This window comes from Apodemus sylvaticus, chromosome 12, assembly GCF_947179515.1.
Source record: "Apodemus sylvaticus chromosome 12, mApoSyl1.1, whole genome shotgun sequence".
Classification (NCBI taxonomy): Eukaryota; Metazoa; Chordata; class Mammalia; order Rodentia; family Muridae; genus Apodemus; species Apodemus sylvaticus.
This window is the reverse complement of record NC_067483.1, coordinates 76035272-76049240: the sequence shown is the minus strand read 5'-3', so window position 1 is coordinate 76049240 and position 13969 is coordinate 76035272. Positions and strand designations below refer to the sequence as shown.

The window sequence follows — 13969 nt, the reverse complement described above, 5'->3', positions numbered from 1 at the left end:
CCCACATTTGGCTTCCCACTTGTACAACACCTGATCCTGAGATTGACTGAAGCCCTGTATAAGAAGCTGTATCTTATACCTTTGCCTGCAAGTTATGATGTCAGCACCAAACCTAATGCCAGCTGAATTGAAATGTATGATTTCCGTAAGAGCGTGTGTTGACAGCTGCTTTCCTCATGGTCTCCCTTCTTGGTTCCAAGAATCCATAAAATCTTATAACCGCACAAACCAAAATTATATAGGAGACATTCAGTTGGACTTGGCACAAAGATTTTGTGAGTGAAACTGAGCTTTTTTTTTTTCCAGAACTTTCTACGTCTACCCCCTGGGCATGGTCTCAGCTATATTCTGGTTGGGCTACTGAATACTGTCTGTCTGCTGTCTCCTCTCACAGACCTTGCTCAGCCAGAAGGGATGGTTGGCCTACCTCACTTGTTCAAGGGAACAGAGCAGCTCCTGTTTTCACTTAACAACACGTGTGACATCACTGAAGCAAACTTGAGCTCTGGGTTAGAGAGATTTCTAGTATTTCAGTGATTTTCAAGATTTCTTATGAAGCTTTGTCAAGACAAGGAGGTATCTAACAGACAACTTTCACTTAACTCAACATCTGCTGCCTGGACTTCAGGCCCTGGAGACAAATTTCCAGTCTAACTTGAAACAGGATGTCCTTTTATTTTTCAGTATAACCAGTTCTGACGCTCCTCTGTAGCACTGTCCTTAAATATCATTTAATGCTTGTTAGGTTAGGTTAAAGTCACAAATATTTAATTGTACCATAACAATCATTAACATGACCTCTCAGGACTCAGAGACAGAAAGGGGAACTTAGGAATTTCCTACAACCAGACTTTCAGGGACATTTTTAATTCCAGACAAAACAAAAGTAGCACATCATGGACAACAAGCTCTTTCTTTCTGACTCACCTGTATCAACCACTAAGCTATATCACCTCTCTCTATCCCAGCCATACCTCTGTGCCTCTGTGTTGGACCAGGTCTCTACCTGGAGGACCTACTCCTCTCTGTGCCTGTGGAACATTGTTTCTGCTTTAGGCTTTCAGAGAATCACCATGCCTTCTGAGCATCCTCCTGGCGGCTGGCATGCTTTCTCATTCAGTGACCCTCAGTATGTCCACTACTGAAATTCTAAGCAGCATGATTCTAAATAGTCTCTCATTTTGATGAACTCATCAATGTACAAGATGCACAAGTGAGCACTGTCAATCAAAAAAAGAAAAAAATTCTAAGCAAGGCTCTTAACGTCCTCTAAATTGTATTCATATCAACCATTATATATGTGCATTATTAACATATGTTCTATAAAGTAGTTATAATGGTTTCAATGTATTGCATATAATATACATTGTAGTACAAAATATGTTACTTATTACATGTAGTCATGGGTTATGCAGTAGCATCCTGCACATCTCTCAAAACATATTCCAGACATTAGTGACATATGAATACATTGCTGTATGTGCACACTGTTATACACCTATGTTGTAACATTTTTAGTATCTTGAATAAAGCACACAAAAACCTATATGATATATCCTACTTGATTACAACATGGCTTAACTTTTATATTATTGTCTCGTAAACCAGGGTAAAGTCCCAGATACTTTTCCTAATGTGAACACACCTTTTAAATAGGTACTGCTTTTGGGTGAATGACAGCCCCTAAGTCAGTAGTTCTAGGTTTCTGAATGCTCTCCCTTGACAAAGATATAGTCTTTGGAGGCTTGAAGGAAATAGTGAAGCTTTGCAAAAATGACAACTGAAGGTTTTCGTGCTGTTGTTTTCTGTTTTCTTCACACACCATTTTTAATTAGACCTTTTGATTTCTGAGGGAGACCAGATGCTGGTGAGCCACACCCTTTACATCAAAACAAGTCACTTGATGGCCGTGATGGTACATACCTGTAATCCAAACACCCAGGATGCCAAAGTGTGAGGACTGAAACAAGTAACAGGTCGTCCAGGGCTATATAGAATGACCTTGTATGAAAACCAAGTATTTGGGGGCCTCTTGTACTCCCCTCACCAACTACTTGAAATGAGGTTTCTAATGCAAGTCACCAGAACGGGGGTGGTAGATAGTATATGGCTTTGGATGGTAACATTATCATTCCAGGTGATATAACTTCATAAATATCTATGTGTATATACAGAACAATTTTAAACAAACATAAATATTATATTTTATTCTAAGTAAGCATTCTGAGTGTTACTTATCTTTCTCCCTCCATCCCATAACTTATTTTGCATAAATAAAACAATGGCCTTGCAAATTAAATGGGAAGCATATCATCCCTATGATGTCTAGTGGATGTTGCAGGGTATTGCTAATTACAAAAGGTAATTACCAAAGCGATGCCTGGGGAGATGTCTCAGCAGTTAAAGTGCTTTTCACAAAAGCAGGAAGACCCACAGAGCCTGTGTAAATGCTGAAGGGCATGGCAGCTTGGCTGTAATGTCAACCTCCAAGGTGAAGATAAAGGATTCCCCAGTTCAAGGTAGCTTAGCCAACTGACTAGCTCTATTGATGAACTATGGGTTTGACTGAGAGATCTTGCTTAAACAAACAAGCAAATAGAGTAGGGTGATGAAGAAATGATTCCCAACATTAACCTTGTACCTACATACACATGCATATGTACATATGTATAAAAGTGCATATAAAGGTGCTCGATTCGGCAGCACATATACTAAAATTGGATAGCCCCTGCGCAAGGATGACACGCAAATTCGTGAAGCGTTCCATATTTTTCTGGAATACCCAAAACATAATCCACACATCAAATGAGGTACAAGAAGAAAGGAGGAGTGGCCCCTGGTTCTGAAAAGAGTCAGTGAAACAGTATTCGGCAAAACCAGAACGGGGAAGTGGGAAGGGGTGGGTGGGAGGACAGGGGAAGAGAAGGGGGCTTACGGGACTTTCGGGGAGTGGGGGGCTAGAAAAGGGGAAATCATTTGAAATGTAAATAAATTATATCGAATAAAAAAAATAAAAACCACAAAAAAAAGTGCATATAAAGAAGCACATCACACACACACATAAAGATGGGGAAAAAACTCTAAGGAAAAGGTACCAAAAGCCAGAGCCAACTCTAGAATTCAGATACCTAGATCTCCCTGGATTCTGATTGACTTCACTCTTGAAGAACTAAATCAAGGATCAAGGTCCAGCCAAGCAGAGAAGATAGTTCCCTAGTAGCTGCCCAATACACACATACACCCCAGTTATTCTGCATCTCCATTTCAAAGGCTTCTCCCCTGATTGTCTAAGGGTCATGTCTTCAGCCCTCTGACACATTTGACAGGAGGAACAGCGAGCAGGCACATGTCTGCTCAGAGGCACTCTAGCCCTTCTGCCTGCACCAATAAATCACAGAGCCTTTGAGAAGGCAGCCACCTCTGGGCTGAACACAGCAAGTGTTGAACTGTGAGTAATAATTTATACCACCGAGTAATTTCAGGCTGAAAGTGAAAAAGATTTCTCGACCCTTCCGCTGCTGAAAGGGGACGTAAGTCATATAATTTTATGCCAGCAACACATGTATCATATGAAGAGGGAAATAGTCTTTCGGTGACCTGAATGGTATGTGTTGCCATTAAAATATGTTTAGCCAAGGCTGTGGCTCAATTTGAAGTCCATTTGAGGGTATGTGTCATGCTCGGTCTCCAGGCAGGACCTGAAGCCAATTTAGAGAGTGTGTGTTATGGGAAGGCTTCATGTTGGAGGTGTGAAATTTACAGTCAATAGAAAGTAATTTTCTGATTGGAACTTAGCCCAAATATTGCAGTGGACCTAGTGAGAATGCCATGGGACCCGTAATATTCATCAGTGATGGATTCTGGGGTTTAAATTCTCTCTCTCTCTCCAACTAGAACGGGGGCAGACAGGTGGTAGAACTAGATAAAAACCATAAAGAAGTTGTGAAAATTAAGGAGACTCATCTTGGCCATATCTAAGACCTATCCCTATATTACCAATAATCCTTTGCTCACTAGACCATCAACAAGGTTTTCCAAAAAAATACTCCTCCTTGAGCCCATGTCCTACTTATATAGCCTGGAACTCTGAGACCTTCCAATTCCATACATTCCTGAGTCTCTAGGCATGCTAAACTTTCCTCCATGGATGCTTGCTTGAGACCCAGGCACCAGCAGACAGTCATAACAATTTCCATAACTTTGAGATTTATGGGTTGGAAAGTTGAAAGATTCTCTCGGAATCTTGGAATGCTGCCTCGCTGTGTCTGCTTGGTCCGTTTTATCACTCTGTGACCCCGGGAGCGTAAATTCCAGAACAATCAAACAAATGCCTGTAGCTAAACTATACACATTGACTCTTGGATACTTAGGGCAACTTATGGGAATTCTAAAAATAGAAATTTTGGACACTAATGGTTTTTTTTTTCAAAACTCTTGACTGGTTATAATATCTAGACACAGAAAGAAGCATTGACTTCGCCATGATCCTTCATGTAGACAGAATTCACCTGAGAAGGTTTCAACTGCAGATTTCAATGCACTCATCTTCGTGGTCCCTAAAAGTGTCTATTTGTACAGTGTCTAGATGGGACTGATGCTAATTACAAACAAATAGGACATGTTTTATGTATTAAGTCTCTCACCCATTTCTTCAAACCCAATAGGGCATCGTCTGTGAACACTCGCCTCATGTTTCCAGGCAGAATCAAGCACCCTGCTGCTTCTGTGTTCTCACACCCTGGCTATGGTCTTATCCAGTCCTTTAATTAATTATTCATTGGCTTGCCTGCCTTTCTCCACACATGGGAACACATGCCATACATTGCAAGCACATTAGGGACAGAGGATATGGAACCTTCATTCATTCAAGAAAAGGGGAAGGAGAGGGGGTTTAAGAATTTGACTGTTCTTATTCACTTCTGTGTTTTCATCAACAAGGTATATATTTGGTAACAGCAAAATTCCCTGCTGTAACTGGGTGAATTGTACGGATTTTATGTGTTTATCACCTAAACGAGACTGAAAGCATTTTTTTTTTTTTTTTAGCTATGGTGAAGTTGTTCAGTTAGTTACCAATAAGCAAATTATAAACATGCACATATTAACATTAACTAAGTAAACAAATAATATTACTGTGCATAGTTAATGGTCACCAGGTTGGCATCAGGAGTCAATAACAAGGATGCCATGGGGCCCCTTCCCTACTAAGAGCACAGATTTCACTTTAGGGGTGATAAATGTGCTTCCTTATCTTCCCATGACATAGCGACAGTCAAAAGACCTTTGCTTTCTCCAGGTTTTCAAAAGTGAATTTATAGTGATAAGTGCCTCTTAATGAAGCTTATCTTGTTATCTATGTGAATTAAAAAAAAAAAAGGCAGACACTTGACAATAGTACCAGATTTAAGTCTCTCTGTCTCTCTCTGTCTCTGTCTCTGTCTCTCTCTCTCTCTCTCTCTCTCTCTCTCTGAAGAAAAGTGAGGTTCAACTACTATCTATTTTTATTTGTTTAATTTTTGGAAGCCAGGGGCGGGGAGTGGGGCTCATATAGTTCTAGCTGGCTTTGAACTTGCTAAGGAGCAAAGCCTGGTCTTGATCTCCTGATCCTCCAGTTTCTACCTTCCCTATGATGGGGCACCATCCAGTCACTTATTTTTATAATTTTATAAGATCAAGTTTCTGGGAGATTTTTGCCATGTTTAAAAAAAATTTCTCTCAAATCCTGTCAGAATTCTAAAATTCCTCTGTATATTAAAGTATGAATCCTCCCTGGGAAGACTGATGCGGAGCTTAATGGATACCTACTAGTGGCTTCATTTGAGTTTGTCAACTTCACATGGGTGCATGGAGTTTTGAAGGAAGGAAGTCACAATGATTCTTTTGGATTCAAATGGAGTATCCTCTACCTCTACCTGTCCCTTGAAAAGAAAAAGAACAGCAAGACAAGGAAAGAGCCTTCCAAGAAAAGTGTGATTCCCACTGGAGGAAACTGAATACCACAGGAAGCAGCCCTGGAGTAGACAGGGCTGGTCTATAGTTTGCCATCTACAGACACTAACTTGGACTGTCTGTGTATATATTCTTGCTGAACTGCCTGCCCTGAAGAGGGACCGGTGATGGGCTCTTTCAGAAGTTTCACTTTTAATCCACCTTTAATTCCTGTTCAGAGGCTGTCTTAATCCTGCTATTATTCTCCCCACCCACAACTTGACAAACACAAACACCACGCCATGTGTCGTTTGGCTTTGCTCCCATAGTGAGACTCTAGCAGGATGAAACAGAAGCAGGATGTGTGCAGTGGGTTCCCTATACTTTCCCTTTACTGACAACTCACAGCTCTGATTGGTGATGGAGCCCCAAGACCAAAGAGACAGGAAGCAGACAGGGTTCTTCCCCTGCCAAACTAAACATTCTCACATTCTCTCTCTCTCTCTCTCTCTCTCTCTCTCTCTCTCTCTCTCTCTCTCTCTCTCTCTCTCTCTCTCTCTCTCTGTAGTGGGCATGCTAGTATCTTACTTTGGAACTTTGGAGTATCAGTGTATTTCATCCTTTCATCTGGGTTGAGAACAAATGGCAAAAAGAAAGAATGATATCTATTATCCCTCCTTTCCATGAGCAGTAAATCAGGATTCTTCCTGACTTAGGAAGTAGAGATGGTCAACTCTGGCCCAAGCATCTACAAACAAGAGCACTAGCAAAAGTGGGTTGGCTCGGAAATACAGCACCTTAGACTTAAATGTGCTGATTTAACAGTGCTGCATTTGTCTATACATGTTTCATTTGATGACAAAGACATTCAATTTCACAAACACTAACACTCAGTGCCTGCTTTTAATCCCAGTACGCAGGAGGTAGAAGCAAGGAGATCCCCAAGTTCAAGGCCAGCCCAACCTACAAAGAGTCTCAAACACACAAACAGCTAAAGACTATAGAGAGGGATGATCCAAGGTTAGTGATGGAGTTCTGCTCCTAGAGACATCCAGGGATCATAGTTCCTTTGCCCTTATGCTAAATATGTCCTAGATCTGCAACATCAGCATCAGCAGGGACCATGTCAAAACCAGAACGAAGTCCACAGCAGAATTCTGACTCAGAATCCATATCCCCAAGCTGTATGTAGTACCATCTGTGTAGTACTGCTTTCAGATAGTGACGATTTACATAATTATCATTGGCCTTTGCTGAGTTAGAGAAGTGGCTCAGTGATTAAAAGAACTTTTTGCTCTTTGAGAGGATGGGGTTTCAATTCCCAGCACCCAAATGGCAACTCACAACCATCTGCAACTCCAGTTACAGAGGATCCAATTTCCTTTTCTGGCCTTTGCAAGCACACATGTAAAACACAGACATACATGCAGGAAACATACCCACACATCTAAAATAAAAATAAGTAAATCTAAAATGGAAACTAACAAGATTGGCCCTTCGGCATAACACCTAAGAAAATAGAAAAGGGGAGAGGAAGTGAAGAGGAAGTAATTCAATTTTTGCTATTGTATAGTAATTTTTATCAATTTCAAATAAGCACACAAAATAATGGATTTCATACATGCACATTATTGTGTTCTGCTCATATCTGCCCCGTCACTGCCCTTTGTCTTTTTAGCCATTCTCACCCGTCTGGTTGCTTCCCCAAAATAGTACCCCATCTGCTTTAAAGCCATTATCATTAAACATCTAGATTCCATCTATAAGTAGGAGAAGGCTCTATGGTCTTGCTCTTCTCGACCCACAATTCTTTGTTCCTCATTTCCTACTGCATTTTTCCCTCTTCTTTCCACTTACACAGAAACAGACAGACAGACAGACAGACACGCAAGTATGTATGTGGTGTGCACGCGCGCGCGCGCGCACATACACACACACACTGCACACATTATTCTGCATTACAGGGATATGAGAATCAATGATTTTGTCTTTCCAAGTCTGGACTAGTAATTTCCTTTGAAAAACATGTGCAGAGTGCAGAACACATAACTTCTTTCACAAAAATCACATTTAGCTACAAGAGAGCCCAGACAATGTAGTTTAACTGCCTCTCAAAAGGCAGTCTGAAGCTTAGATGGCCACATGCAAAGCTGGGTCTCCATCAGCAGGAAATGGCAAGGACAAGAATAAAGGCGGAAAAGCCAGGCTTAGTCTACAATGTGATACTTGTTTTGTTGCCATTGTTATGATGATAAAGGACAGAATAACATTGCCCTGAGAAGTAGGAAACTTCCCTGCAATAGGAAAGTGGCAGAAGGCTGGTCTGCATTCCCCTGAGACATGTGGGTACAAACTAATGAAAAAATGTGGCCAATTTTCCCTTTAACAATAAGCAAAGAATAATCATTGTAAGAGAGATTTTTTTTCATTGTAATTAAGCTCCTGCTCCTTTGACAAAATATAAAATTCACAACACCCAATGAATTTTAAACTAGCGTGGTTTCCCTTCAGATAGAAGAAAGATTTAAATTCTGGGCTCACTAGATTCTACTCCTGGGTCTCTAACTAAACTCAAAAAATAAAAGGAAAAAAGACATAGGGAAGTTATGGTGATAATTATAATAAGTAGCTATCGCAAACTTCCCTTTTGACGAGACTGCACGTCTGAACTCCTGAGTGGTTTGACACAACGAAGGTTTCTTCCTGCTTACGTGAAACTACATGGGTCAAATAGTCTTTTATCACTTATACCATGCCCCACTAAAACAGCAGAATCTAAGACGTAAAGTACATAGCACGTAAAGTACAGAACGAAGGAAACATAACATAGCAGCAAACTCCTGCCTGGAATGTCTATACCAATCTGAAGGTACAGATTTGGAACTAAACAAAAGAAAGAGTACTCTCAAGTAAATCAAATGTCTCTCATATTACGTGTAACATATGCTACTTCATGCCACCATTTTATTTTAAAGTTTGGTTGCAGAAAATGTAAACTCCCCATTGCACAGGGGACATCTAGAGGTTAATGTACAGCAGTGGGTATTTCTCTACCTACTTATGATTTTACCTATACTTCCAAATCAAACACTTAGCTTAATGTCCTGAGAAATATTCAGAAATCTCATCTGAAAGTACATGAGGCTATTTCTTGGTGGTTTCTGGAAACTTTCATTTTTCTGGCATCTCTGCGAGGTCACTTGTCATAAAAGTAGTTCAGCTCTGAAGCAAAGGTCGGGCCGGGAGTGCGGACCCAGGATCTTTTCTCATTAGCTGGGGTGGCTGGCTGCACTTCTGTGAGCCTGCTCCCTGACCTATTAAATGAGGCATGAGGTCAGATGACCCCCTCACCACACTTAAACTTCAGCAAGTTTTACTAATAGAAGGCAGATGTGCTCACCATTCCCAGAGGAATCGCAGACTCAGTCTGTATGTCTACCTTTTAGAATATAGAACTGCATGATTCAAATAGACTAACATTTATTTCTGTGTTTAGTTTGAGAGTTCTAAAGATATTAAGGAAAGGGGAAAAATCATCCATTTGAGAGCTGTCACCCAAGCAGTTTGGTTCCTGAACAACTACTTTGTACTTTTTAAAAAAGATTAATTATCGGTTATGAACAGCCCACAAGCTGGAAATGAACAGCCAACAATCACAACTTGAAAAGGCTACTGACGCCATTAAACAGACAACAGGCAACTTATCACAAACAGCTGTGCCTCGTACTATAGAGCAGACATGTTCCTGGGAAGCCAGTTTTAAAGAAAAACTTAAACCCAGTTGTAGTTCGCTCATTCAGTTCCATGTAAGTACTAAGGTCAGTATAAATAAGTTTTTGTTGTTGTTGTTGTTGTTGTTGTTGTTTTGCTTGAGTACTGTCCAGAAATAACTTCTTGCTCTGATTTTTGTTTAGATACCTCATTCAGCAGAAGCTCCACAACTATACATTGCCAACACTCTGTTAGCCACAAGAGCTTTGTTTCTTCAGTCCTTGATGGAAGACAAGGGTAAGCCAGCCATCCTGGCCTCGGGCGCTGTCTCTTTATTCCTTGTCATGGGCTATTTTTTTTATGTAATGTTCTTGTTTTTGTGTGATTGTATAGTGTTATTTGAGGTGGGTTGGAGAAATTGTCATTTTCTAATTTTGAAATTTACTCTTATTGCATGTATTTATCAATTAATTGATTTAACATGCATGTTCACGAGCATACACATGTTAAATAAATTCAGGTCCTCGCATTTGAGAGCAAGCATAGTTATTTACTGAGACATCTTTCTGGCCCTTTTTTCTAATTATGTATTACTGCTTTCTAAGAATTACTCATAGAAATATATATATATACATATATATACATATATATACATATATATACATATATATGAACATATGTGTGTTGTAATGGATATATGAACATATATACATATATGCGTATATGCAATGTATACAAGTAACTACACACATGCTTCATTCATTCCTTGCCTAGAAAACTCTATGAGAGACACCTGATATGTCTTCAAGGTAATGTGATCAGTTGCACAAATGATAGCTATCTTTGTTACTTCTGCAGCCAAGACCTGGATCTGTCAGTATAAGCCTTTGTATTTTCCCTGCCAAATTCCAGGCACATAACTTTGAGGAGCTAACTTGTTTTGCTGCTGCTGCTTTTTCCTAATGATATTGAAACCCAGAGCTTGCAAGCAATGGCTCTGCAGACACTGAATGCGTCCCAAGTCATTATTTTAGCCTTGCTTTTCAGAGTCTCATCAAATTACCAAAAAACTGACTTTTGACTCACCCTGCAAGCACACCTTGGCCTTGAACTCCAAAGGCCTGGCCTCAGCCTCCCAGGTAGCTGGGATTATAGGCCTGTATCATCAAGCAGAGCTTCTATCCTGAAAACACATTTTGTCATGTTTATTCTTGACTCCTATTCAGATGAGTTTCTCCCATGCTGTTCCACTGAAAGAATGACTCTGGGGGACTGGGATGGTCTATTTTACTCCATTTGGCCAAGGAAAGAAATTTAGGGTAGGGTGTGTATTGTTTAGCTCTTCTTTTGCTCTTACACATACTTCAAGTAAAGAGATGAACAAGAAACTAGATTTATTTTGACTACATTTCAGAGGGTTCAGTGGATGGTTGCTTGGCTCTGTTGTTTTGGGCCTGTGGCCTCCCAGCACAACATCAGGGAGCAAGCAGTATAAGGAGGCTGGTCACTTTGTTTCATAGTGGCCCAGAAAAAAAAATGGAGAAATGAAGTATACCACAACTCAATATTACCTTTGAAGACATACCCACGGTGACTTTACTTCCTTCTACCAGGTTTTATATCCTAAAGGTCCCACTACTCTCCAATAGCCTTAGAACCAAGCCTTTAGCACATGGACCTTTTGGAATATTTATATCAAAACTATAAAAGGAGGATATGGACAATTATCTGGTGCCACTGGCTTGGGGGAAAAGACGTGACAAAAAGGTCACAGAGGCATCCAGCCTAGACACGGGTGCCAGTAGAAGACAAGCAAGCATCCATTGCTCTTTCAGAGCCTTCTTAGCCTCCCCCTTACTTGTCTATTTGGCCCTTCAATGTCTTTGTTTGGGGTCAGGGAGAAAGTATGGGTGTGTTACTTAGGGAGGTGTTTTTGCTTATCAAACCATTTGACCGATATTTAAGAGTTTACACTTGTCTAGAAATGAAACATTTATCTCATTACCAGCCCCAGATCTACAGTAATTTCTTTAATTTTTTTTCATCCTTAATTGCTGAGTGATCCTAGAGTCTGAGTCTTACAGTGGTATTGGCAGAGAATGCTGGAGTTGTGCCTCTGCTTTCCATTCGAGACAAGCCGTACTGTCTGGAGGATGCTTCTCATAACGTTATTTTTTTACTCCATTTCATAAAGCCTGTTCTGTATAAATATATTTTAATTAATTAATAAACAAGATGTAATGAATTCTGGCAGGGTGACATTTGAGCACAAAGCAAAGGGCTTAAACAGATCCTGACATGTGTTTGCCAGGAAAAACATCCCCACACATATGCATTATGCACACACACACACACACACACACATTTATTCCTTGGAGATATTATATAATTTGAAATTGTAGGAAGTTTACTTGACATTTGAGGAGCACCAGTCAAGGAAAACAGGACAGGAGGTAAGTATTTGGAGCAGTTGGCTAGTGATCAACAGCAATGCATGAGTATTTGAAAACTCAGCAACACTAGAATCCTCTAGCTGAACATGTGATTCTATTGTTTCTTACCCATATGCTTTTGGATAGGGATAGATCAAAATCTAGTGAAGTGGACACAGGGACTTACTTAATGGGTTGGGGTACTCAATATGTGTCAGTATTATTTTCATTGAATTTGCCTTTCCTAAAGGATATTTACATAAGTTTTGAAAACTTTGGATGTCCCTAGAGTAGTAACTTTTGTCCTCAGAATATATATATATATATATATATATATATATATATAATGCATTATATATACATTATATATAATATATTATATACTATGTATTATATAATAAATATATTATATATACATTATATATATATGCAGTCACACATACACACAGTTTTTCCTGCAACCTAATTGGGAGCAATGTATACCAAAACAGTCCTTATTGCTTCCCATTGTACCTTGAAAGCTTACTCTTTCGACAGCAAAATCTGTCATATTTTAAAATACAACTTAGGTGGTTTTGTATTTTGGCTGCTAACAATGTATGTGGTAATCAGGTTTCCTTCCTCTGCAACCAAGCCTCTAAATTCTTTTAGGAAAAAGGTAATCTCATTTGGTTTATCCTTAGTGTCCATTAGAGAATGTCCCCAGTACATTTATCAAAAGAGTGGGGATTTACCAATTATATCTTACCATATGAGGAGTACTTGTTTGAAGTTTTGCATTCAATTTCCTCATTATTTAAGAAGTCTTTATGAATATTATGATCCTTAAGTAGAATTAATAAATAAGTTGATCCCTTTCAGCTTTCTTTCTATGTCTTACATGGCCCTGATCTTGTAATATTCTACCACCCGAAAAGTATTGTGACACTTCCTAGCTGTTGACAATATCAGCACCAAAAATGTAACTTATGGAGATGATCAAGAGATCATTTCATGTCTGAGGCTCTCATCTAAAAAAAAAAGGAAGAAAGGAAGGAAGGAAGGAAGGAAAGTAAAAAGAGAAACCTTTGTTGTTAAGGGTTCCATTTTTAAATTGTACCAAATAAGAACCAGAGAAATGCGAGCTATACAATTCTGGTTCACCAACCATACCATGATCTGGCTTCAGCCTTAGATATATTACAACTCACCCTTACTGTAAAAAGCTTACAAATGTATATGTAATTATGATGGTATGTATAATCCAAATACATATGAATATATATTGCACACATATATAATATATGAGTATGTATGAGTATATATGTGTATGTGTGTGTGTTATGTTCTTTCCAGCTTCTGGCTATTATAAATAAGGCTGCTATGAACATAATGGAGCATGTGTCTTTATTGCATGCCAGGGAATCCTTTGGGTATATGCCCAGGAGAGGTATAGCAGGGTTCTCCGGAAGTGTCATGTCCAGTTTTCTGAGGAACTACCAGACTGATTTCCAAAGTGGTTGTACCATCTTACAGCCCCACCGGCAGTGGAGGAGTGTTCCTCTTTCTCCACATCCTCACCAACACCTGCTGTCTCCTGAGTTTTTGACCTTAGCCATTCTTACTGGAGTAAGGTGAAATCTCAGGTGGGACCTCATAAAATTACAAAGTTTCTGTAAGGCAAAGGACACTGTTAAAAGGACAAAACGGCAACCATCAAATTGGGAAAGGATATTCACCAACCCTACATGTGATAGAGGGCTAATATCCAATATATACAAAGAACTCAAGAAGTTAGACCCCATCAAGTGAGGTACAAGAAGAAAGGAAGAGTGTCCCCCTGTTCTGGAAAGACTCAGTGGAGCAGTATTCGGCAAAACCAGAACGGGGAAGTGGGAAGGGGTGGGTGGGAGGACAGG

The 13969-nt window shown here is 39.7% G+C and overlaps 1 pseudogene; it reads left to right on the top strand.

The window, feature by feature from the left end:
• Positions 1-2687: 2687 nt before the first annotated feature.
• On the top strand, positions 2688-2773 carry LOC127698035 (uncharacterized; annotated as a pseudogene).
• Positions 2774-13969: the final 11196 nt, after the last annotated feature.